This window comes from Eulemur rufifrons, chromosome 9, assembly GCF_041146395.1.
Source record: "Eulemur rufifrons isolate Redbay chromosome 9, OSU_ERuf_1, whole genome shotgun sequence".
NCBI classification, from domain to species: Eukaryota; Metazoa; Chordata; class Mammalia; order Primates; family Lemuridae; genus Eulemur; species Eulemur rufifrons.
The window spans coordinates 35657950-35666781 of record NC_090991.1 but is presented as its reverse complement, the minus strand read 5'-3'; positions in this window follow the sequence as shown (position 1 = coordinate 35666781).

The following is an 8832-nucleotide window of genomic DNA, read 5'->3' as shown; positions in this document are numbered from 1 at the left end:
TCTGGGCCCCCAGCCTCTCCTATTAGCATTCATCAAGCCAGTGGGAGGGGGCGTGAGGGTGTCTGCTTCAGCCCCCCACTCTACCTGGGAGCCAAGGGAACAAAGGCTTCCCACTCTCGCACCACCTGGAGAGGTGGGTCTTGTCCGACACACCGGGGCCAGGCGAAGGATGCCTCATGGGACAGGGTCCCTAAGGGGGCAGGACATGAAGTGGGGTGAGCAGAAGAGGGCTGGAGATACTGTGTTTAGGAATATTTAAGCCTAGCCTCGCCCCACAGCCGCCCATACCTAAGGGGACAGCTGGGTGGCCTACCCCAGAGGAGCCACTAGGTGGCAGGAGAAGCCCAGCAACTCACCTGGCTCCGCCCGCTCCCACCGCCAGCCCCAGAGCCCTACCCACCTGGAAGCGACTTCTGCTCCCTCCTTCCTCCCTCCCTGCCCACAGCCCACCCTCTCCGCAGCCTCCAGTGAGGGGCGCCCTGACGTCTTTTCATTCTTCCGCTGCCTTTGGGAAGGCAACCATCTCTCATTCCTTCTCTTCAAAACAGTCACTAATAATGATCATAATGGCCCGTGGCCACCGAGTACTCGCGCTGTACCAGACACTTTACGTGCATTATCTCATTTGCTCCCGCATCAGGTGGCTAATAACACTCGCCCCCTTTTAGAGAGGAGAAAACAGACCGAGAAAGCATAAATAAGTTGGCCAAGATCACGCAACCAGTGGGGAGGAGAGCCGGGACTCACACTCAGGGACGAGGCAGAGAACCCATCAGTGCAGCTGAGAAGCGTTGTCCACGTCCTATTGTCCCCGTGCCTCCACCCACCCCTTGGGATTCTAGGAGGGTGTCTCAGTCTCCAAGAGTGACATATGAAAAGGCTGTCCCAGTGATTCAAGCTCACAAAGCCCCTGCCCTGGCTAAGGGCCACTGCGCCATCCCTGCCGCCTCTCCTGCCAATGCCACGGTGCATCCCAGGTTCTCCCCTCAACCAGCGTTACTGAAAATCATCCCCGCATAAATTCCCATCCCAATAGGGCCCCCCCTGCCCCCCATTCAGGCCCAAAGGTGACTCCAACCCAGAGGACCTTTCCCAACTGCCACCTCCCCTCCTGGCCTGCCCCTGGGGTGCGGTGGGGTCATCCGTTGGTGCGCCAGGCACCCTGGGATGTGGGGGCAGGAGGCATCTGGGAAGATGAGCGAGACACAGAGCCCACCCTCCACGGGCAACAGGAGTTTAACATGTCTAAAGCCAGGCCTAGGGTCACTTCTGCAAACGGTGTTCCATTCAAAGAAATATCTACCCCGTATCTAGAAGAAAACAATGTCTATCTTTATCTCAGGGTTTTCAACAATACCAGAGCGTGGGGGAGAGGTGGCAGCTGCAGAGAAGGGGCACCGGGAGATGACACCCAATGCCTAGTGAAACTTCTGGACTCTATCAGTCTCTCCCAGGACAGCTCCTGCTCCCTTCCAAACCTTCCAATGCCCTCCACGCTCGGCCATCACCGCCCCTCACTTCTTTTTCTCTCCCAGTATAAGCCCAGCCAGCCTCTCCTATTCTCCCACCTGTCCCATCACCCCTAGATCTGCAGAACAAAGGCCCAGAAGCAAAATCGAGTTTCTCAGAAGGGGCAGTGGGGGAAAGCCAGGCCTTGACCCCCCATGGGATGAGATGAGAAGCCCAGGCTGTGAAGAAGGGGGCCTCCGGGCAGAGCTCTCTTTAAGTGCAGGTTTCTGTTAAGTGGGAACTCAGCAGGGGCAGCAGGTGTCACTGTACCAAGCCTGCTGACCCTGGGTGAATGGCAGCATCTTCCATCCAAAGGGCAGTGTCGGCTCTGCCATCCTCTATGACGCCAGGAGGAAGCGGTCCACATCCCACTCTAGACTATCTTGAGTTACTGCTGTATCATGTCATTCACACTCCACCAAAATTTCAATCCCTTGAGAAAATTCTGCAGCAGAATGACATTTAGTGACTAAAGAAACCCACCTCTATACAATCAAGTTGTTCTGTGGGAAAGGTCAATATCTAGGTTCAAGGACTGGCTGACCAGAGATCAAGGCAAATTAGCGACATTCCTAGGAAGGGGCTGATCCTGTCGCCTGAACTCACTACTGCGCTGGCACAACTAGTCAACTGTGCCAGGCCCTGGCGTAGGGAGAGAGATGAATAGGACACAGGCGCTGCCTCTCATAGAGGTCACTGTCGACCAAACAGGCAGAGGTAGATGAACAAATATCTTAACAGAGGAAAGAGCCATTTGTTTGGCTAGATGTGGCTAGTGACAATTCCACAGAGTGACCCTGGAGCAAGGCCTTGAGAGATGAGCAGGAATTTGGCAGGTAGAGAGGTGACAGGGAAGGGTCCTCCAGGAACAGGGCACAGCATGAGGGAAGGCAGAGTGGCAGGAGGGGAGCCATGAGCTGAGGACTTCGGGTCACATGGTGTGACCAGAGTGCAGCCTATGTGGCAAGGGAGGAGAAAAAGCATCAGAAGGCAGGCCAAGGGGCGAAGATTTCCTCCTGTAGGTTGAAAGACATCAAAGATTTTAAGCTAAGAACGTGACATAAGCACATATTCACTTTATAGAAGGACCGAACAGGGGAAACAGGAAGCAGGAAGACCAGTTAGGAAATTGCTGAAATTATCCAAGTACAAAAAGAGGAATGAATGCTTAATGGGGCTATGGCAATAGAGAGATGTATGATGAAGTCCCAGCTGCTGTGGGGATCCATGCAGAGGATAGAGCTACACAATTCATCTCAAAAACCTCCCGAGAAAGGGCTCCATTAGAGACCAACAATAACCCAGCTAGTGCCTCTCCTGAGCTGGAATCAACTCTCGTGCTTTTGGCTGAAAACCAAGATAAACGGTTGGTCTTCAGAATTCACGTGGCGCAAATATGCAGCGGAATCCTTATGCATGAGATGCTCGCACTATGAGAGGCCGGAGGGAACCGAGAACGACAGAGAATTCACTTTTCTCATCTCATCTTCAATCAGGGAGACACACAATGGAGTGGAGAGGACTCTCCCACGCTATTACTTGCCATGTGCTTATAACTGCATTCAAGCAAGTTGAGTCTGTGCATGGTGACACTGCATGGCAGAGGTGAGATGAGACAGCCTCTGTGACGGAGAGGTGAAGTAGGGAGTTTTAGATGTGGGATGGAAGAAGCTGGGAGGGGTAGCTTTATTTGGGGCCCCCTGTTTCCAAAAGAATACTTTCCTTCTGTGGGGTGTATCCCCCCACGTCAGAGGAGACTAGTACCTATTTTTCCTAATAAACCCTATAAATCCAGTTGGAATGATGCCAACTTGAATGATGAAAATTAGTGTCTCTACTTTCAAGAATGTGCACACAGCCGGATGCAGTGACTTGAGCCTACGGTCCCAGTGACTCGGGAGGTTGAAGTAGGAAGATCACTTGAGCCCAGGAGTTTGAGGCTGCAGTGAGCTATGATCCTGCCATTTGCACTCCAGCATGGGTGACAGGGTAAGGCCCTGTCTCAAAAATAAATAAATAAATAAATAAATCAGCCTGAGCAAGAGTGAGACCCCATCTCTACTAAAAATGGAAAAATTAGCCTGGCATCGTGGTGGGCAGCTGTAGTTCCAGCTACTCGGGAGGCTAAGGCAGGAGGACTGCTTGAGCCCAGGAGTTTGAGGTTGCAGTGAGCTGTGATGAGGCCACTGCACTCTAGCCTGGGCAACAGAGTGAGACCCTGTCTCAATCAGTCAAACCCTAACATACTCCTGACTGATGGTGTTTGCTAGGTCCAGGTGCTGTTAGCAAAGATCCTTTATGATTGACAAACTGCCCAAATGAAAATGATGGCAGCCATTAGAGCAATTCTAGAGCTGATTCTTTGTTCTGTTTTTTTTTTTTTTTGAGACAGGGTCTCCCTCTGTCACCTGCGCTAGAGTGCAGTGGTGTCATCGTAGCTCACTGCAACCTCAAACTGCTGTACTCAAGCAATTCTCCTGCCTCAGCCTCCCAAGTAGCTGGGACTACAGGCATGCACCATCATGCCCAGGTTTTTTTTTTTTGGTACAGATGGGGGTGTCTTGCTATGTTGCCCAGGCTGGTCTTGAACTTCTGGCCTCAAGCAATTCTGCCGCCTCAGCCTCCCAAAGTGCTAGGATTACAGGTGTGAGCCACCGTGCCCAGTTGGACTCCAATTTAAAAAGTTCTACAATGGGTAAAATGCTATCAAACAGCATCACATGTTACAGAGAAATCTTTTGTGAAAGGAAGAATCAATCAATGTAGTAAATATCATTGTCTTATTTTTAAAAACTGCCACAGCCACCCTAATTTTCAGCAACCAACACCCTGATCAGTCAGCAGCCATCAACATCGAGGCAAGATCCTCCACCAGCAAAAAGATGATGACTTGCTGAAGGCTCAGATGATTGTTAGCATTTTTCTAGTAATAAAATATTTTAAAATTAAGATACATGCAGTGTGTTATGTTTTTTAGACATAATGCTATTGCACACTTACAGACTAAAGGATAGTATAAATATAATTTTTATATGCACTGAGAAAACAAAAAATTTGTGACTCGTATTGCAATACTTGTTTCATTTCAATGGTCTGGAACCGAACCCACAGTATCTCCAAGGTATGCCTGTACACAGAGTTGTCAATCAGAGAAACATGTCTGGTCCTTCTCCAAAGAGCACAGCTCAAGAAGGAATGGGCTAGAAAGACAATAGGAGGGACGCACATTAAACTTATGAAAAAACCTTGAGGCCAGGCAAAAGGGTCACAGGCACTTGGCCCCAGAAAGCCCTCTGGAATTCTCCTGCACTTCCTGGGGAAGCAGCAGCTTTGAGCAATGGCCCCCCGCCTCAGGAATGCTCCAACATGCCTAATTCTGACAAGACCAGTGCCTGGTGTGCTCTGACTGGCTGACACCACAGCGATTCCCCATTCCCCCGGATCCCTACGGGGCAGGTGAGGAGTCATATCAGATGGGAGAGGGACTGAAAAACACACACCCCAATAACATGAAATAATTTCTAAACATTTTTATTTCAAATCTCTTTTCACCCCTCCCCAAAAAGACATGGGTCGGTACAGCAATCATAAAAAGGAGATACAAACACAAGAGTCAAATGTCTCCCGCACTGACACTTACAAAAAACTGGGAAATTGCACATGGGGTTTCCAAACAGGACCTGCAGCAGCTACTAATGTCCCTTTACAAGAGTCAAACATGCCTATTAATACAGTATATACAGACACCCCATTCTGGAACTAATCTACAGGGACATCCCAACGCCCACCCCTTCCATCCCCAGAAAAATACCAAAACACACCCAAAGTGCATTTGTTTTGTTTATATCAAAACATCTTTCCCATCCCACCCTCAGACCCTCCCACCCCATTTAAGATTGGCCTGCAAGTCTATTTTAACCATTTAGTAATTTTTATAGTTTATGAAAATAAATTATACAGCAACTATTTTAATAAATTAAGCACAAAAAGGGAGAGTAAAGGGGGACAACTGAACGGGAAGACAAAAGCCAGGCCACGCTTTGGCTTGGAGGAGGGCAGGGGGGCTAAAGTGGACAGAAGTGGCTGCAGTGGGGTGTGGCTCCCCTTCTGATGAAGAACTGGCAACCACCCCAAGCCCAGAGCGATACCCCTCGAGTTTCTTAAAAAAACAACCAAAAATGTACAGCAGTGGCTGTGCCACGGGCAGCACCAGTTTGGGCATTCCAACAACCGGTTTACCCAGAGTGGTGCCTGGACCCTGCTTGTCCCCTGGACACGGTTCTGGGCCTAAGAGTGAGGGGCAGGTCCCTGTCCAAGGGAGCACCGGAGATGGAGTATTCAGACCAGCCTTCCCGCTCCCTGAGCCGGCTAGGCAGCTAAGGACGCAGCTCTGAGAGGGGCTGTGTGGTTTGTGATTATCCCGGATTCTGAGCAAGAGTGTCCTAAGCCTTCCTTACGCTCTATCTCCAGGAGCAACTACGATCGCAGTCCAGCTGCAACCAAACACGCATCATGTCTTCCCACCACGGCTGGCTGCTTTCCGCCTGCCCCTGATGCCTCCTGGCATTGCAGAAGAGAGGGTAGGCAAGGGAAAGGGAGCGGTTCCAAGTACCCTCTAAACCCTCTAAAGATGAAATGGGAATGAAGGCATGTCGCAAACTCAGCATGCAGGACTGGCTTCCCGGGAGGTAGATGGGAGCAGGAAGGGATGGGAGAAGCTGTAGAGAGGACAGGAAGGGACACAGGAAGAAACTGGGTGACACCTACCAGGAAGGTCAAGAAGCAATGAAAAGGACAATGACAACATGAAATCTGCATGTAAGGAAAGGTGTTTTTCTGGCAGATTAGAGAATCAGTATTTTAAATACAACTCATCACTCTATTTTTCTAACTGCAGTACCTGAGTCCCAGTGCCCGACTCTGATCCGACCCCCATCTCACTGCTCCCGAGACGTCACTCTCCATTTTCTCAAGGCCTCCTGCCGTTTGTGCTGAGCATGAAGGCTCCTGTGTCAAAACAGGATATATCACAGGGACTTGCAGACTTGACCTTTGTGGCCCAATATCCTATAGCTATCATAGTGTAGGTGGGGGCACACTTTCTTTTCTTTTTTTTTTTTTTTTCTTTTTTAATAAAAAAGGTTTTACTCCCCAGGAGCAAATAAATCATTTTGAACTACTGATAAACACTGCTGCAGTGAAAAGAAAGATGGCTACATGTATGCAATAGCACAAATTCAGTGTAAGAACAGCTGTGTTGACGATTAGAGATAAAAATCACTTATCCGTTCCCCCCTTTCCCACAAACCAAACCAAGAGGATTCCCATAGGGAAAATGTCTAACTCAAAAGCTCCTCCCTTGCTGACAGGGGGCATGTCATTCTCTTAAAAGTGGAAAACAAATGCAGGGTCTCCCCCCAGTGGAGATGCTCTCAACATCCCAACTGGTAGCAAGACTTCTGCAAACGAAGACACACACACGCACACGCACACACACGCACACGCGTGCACATGCACACAGACTTTCAGATCTCCTTCCAACAGCCACAGAGCCACATCCCAGGGCCTCAGCCGCTAACTTCAGGGCTCCACGGCTAAGGCAGAGGCAGCAGGGAAAGGGAAGATCTAACCTAAGGAAAACATCCCTCCCTCTCTCCACTTTCTGCTGGGACCAGAGGGCTTTGAGCAAGCCACGCTCTTCTGGGGGCCCAGGGGTGGAGGGCTGACAAGGCCAGCACCCCAGGGCACTTCTGGCTCTGCTCTGGTCTCTCACCCTGGTTCTGGGAACTCTAACCACCCCCTGCTCCCTAGTTCTCCCCGGATGTGTTACAGGGACATTTCCAGCTATCTCCTCATCGTTCCCAACCTAAAGAAGGGGCTTATGTGATCAGCCCCATTGAGAAGCAGGAGAGCAGGAAGGGCAGGAGCCATGGAAGCGAGCTCCCCCGGGCCAAGCCTCTCTTCCACATGCTTCCACAGCTCCTGTTCCAGGGTGTCACACTCACTTTATCTGGGCACAGGCAGACGACCAGGCCCAGGTCATCACCAAGGGTCCCAAACTCCTTTAAGAGCCAGCTGTCACCCACTTATCCAGTCCCCCACACCAAAGCCCCTGCCCTCCTACTCCTGTGCTCCCAAGACAGCACATGCATTTCAAGTAACAGCAAGTTGTAGCAGTAGTTGTCACTAGCTCACATTGGTTCACACCCGACCTGAGGAAGGTTACAGTAGATCAGTCATAAACAAGTGATGGCTACACATGCAGGGCCTGGGGCTACTGACATCACCCACCCACAACCTAGAAATCAACAGTGGGTCCCTAGAAGTGAGAGCCTTTTCCAGTTTGTGACTCTAAAATACAATGACGAGAAAGGAATGCATTCCCTCTGTAGACTGCATTTCAATCAGCACTGCACAGCACTGGCAAATGAGGGGTGGGCTCGGTCAGGGGACGGGAAGGGCAAGTGCTGACCACTGGCCCTGCAGCTCCTGCTCCCTCTCCAACCAGGCTGCACCTGGACAACGGGCCGAGCCCCACACCTCCCCTTCACCTAACTGGTTCTAAGCAAGGCCATCCACGCAGGCACCAAACACCCACGCCTGACAGAGTTTGTCTCCTCTTGTGCTACTCTGTTTTACGGCCCACTGTACTAAGGAACTTCAGCTGTGACTTCAGCACAGACAGATCACAGACAGTTGAACACTACCCTCCCCAGGAGGAGAAAGGTGGGTAGTGAGGTTGGGTCATGCCTCCTCAGCTGGTTTGGTTTTGCACCTGAGTGTACGAGTTCTTCAGCAGAAGGCCCAGTCCCTCAGGGGTGCAGGGGCTCTGCCTCCCTCACATGGCCTGAGCTGACAATATGAGGCCCCTGGTGATGGGCAGGAGCCCTGATGACTTCCAGCTTTGGGCTCCACCTCACCATCCAGACCAGTCTGATGACTGAAGTTTCAGTTTCCAGACCACTACACTGGAAAAGGATTCTTTAACAACGTTGCTCTAAGAAGACTGTGTACTCTTCAGGCCATGCCATGCGGATTTCTGCTTCCTTGCTTTCTGTTCATGTGTTTCCCATCGCACTGTCCTGCCCTCACCTACAGCCCAAAGCCTCATGGGCACGGAGCTTCCCCAGACCATCTGGTCCACCCTGATCTTACCCACTCTAAGCATCTGTAAAGACAGTCCTTGATTTTCTGCCACAATGAGTCACTCTCCAATGGCTTCGTGTGTGGCAGGCACCTAAAAGCTCCCTTTAGGCCACAGATGTCTTCTACCTCTTAGGTTTTCCACAGTATCTAGTCCAGAGCCAGGCAAGCACACACCAA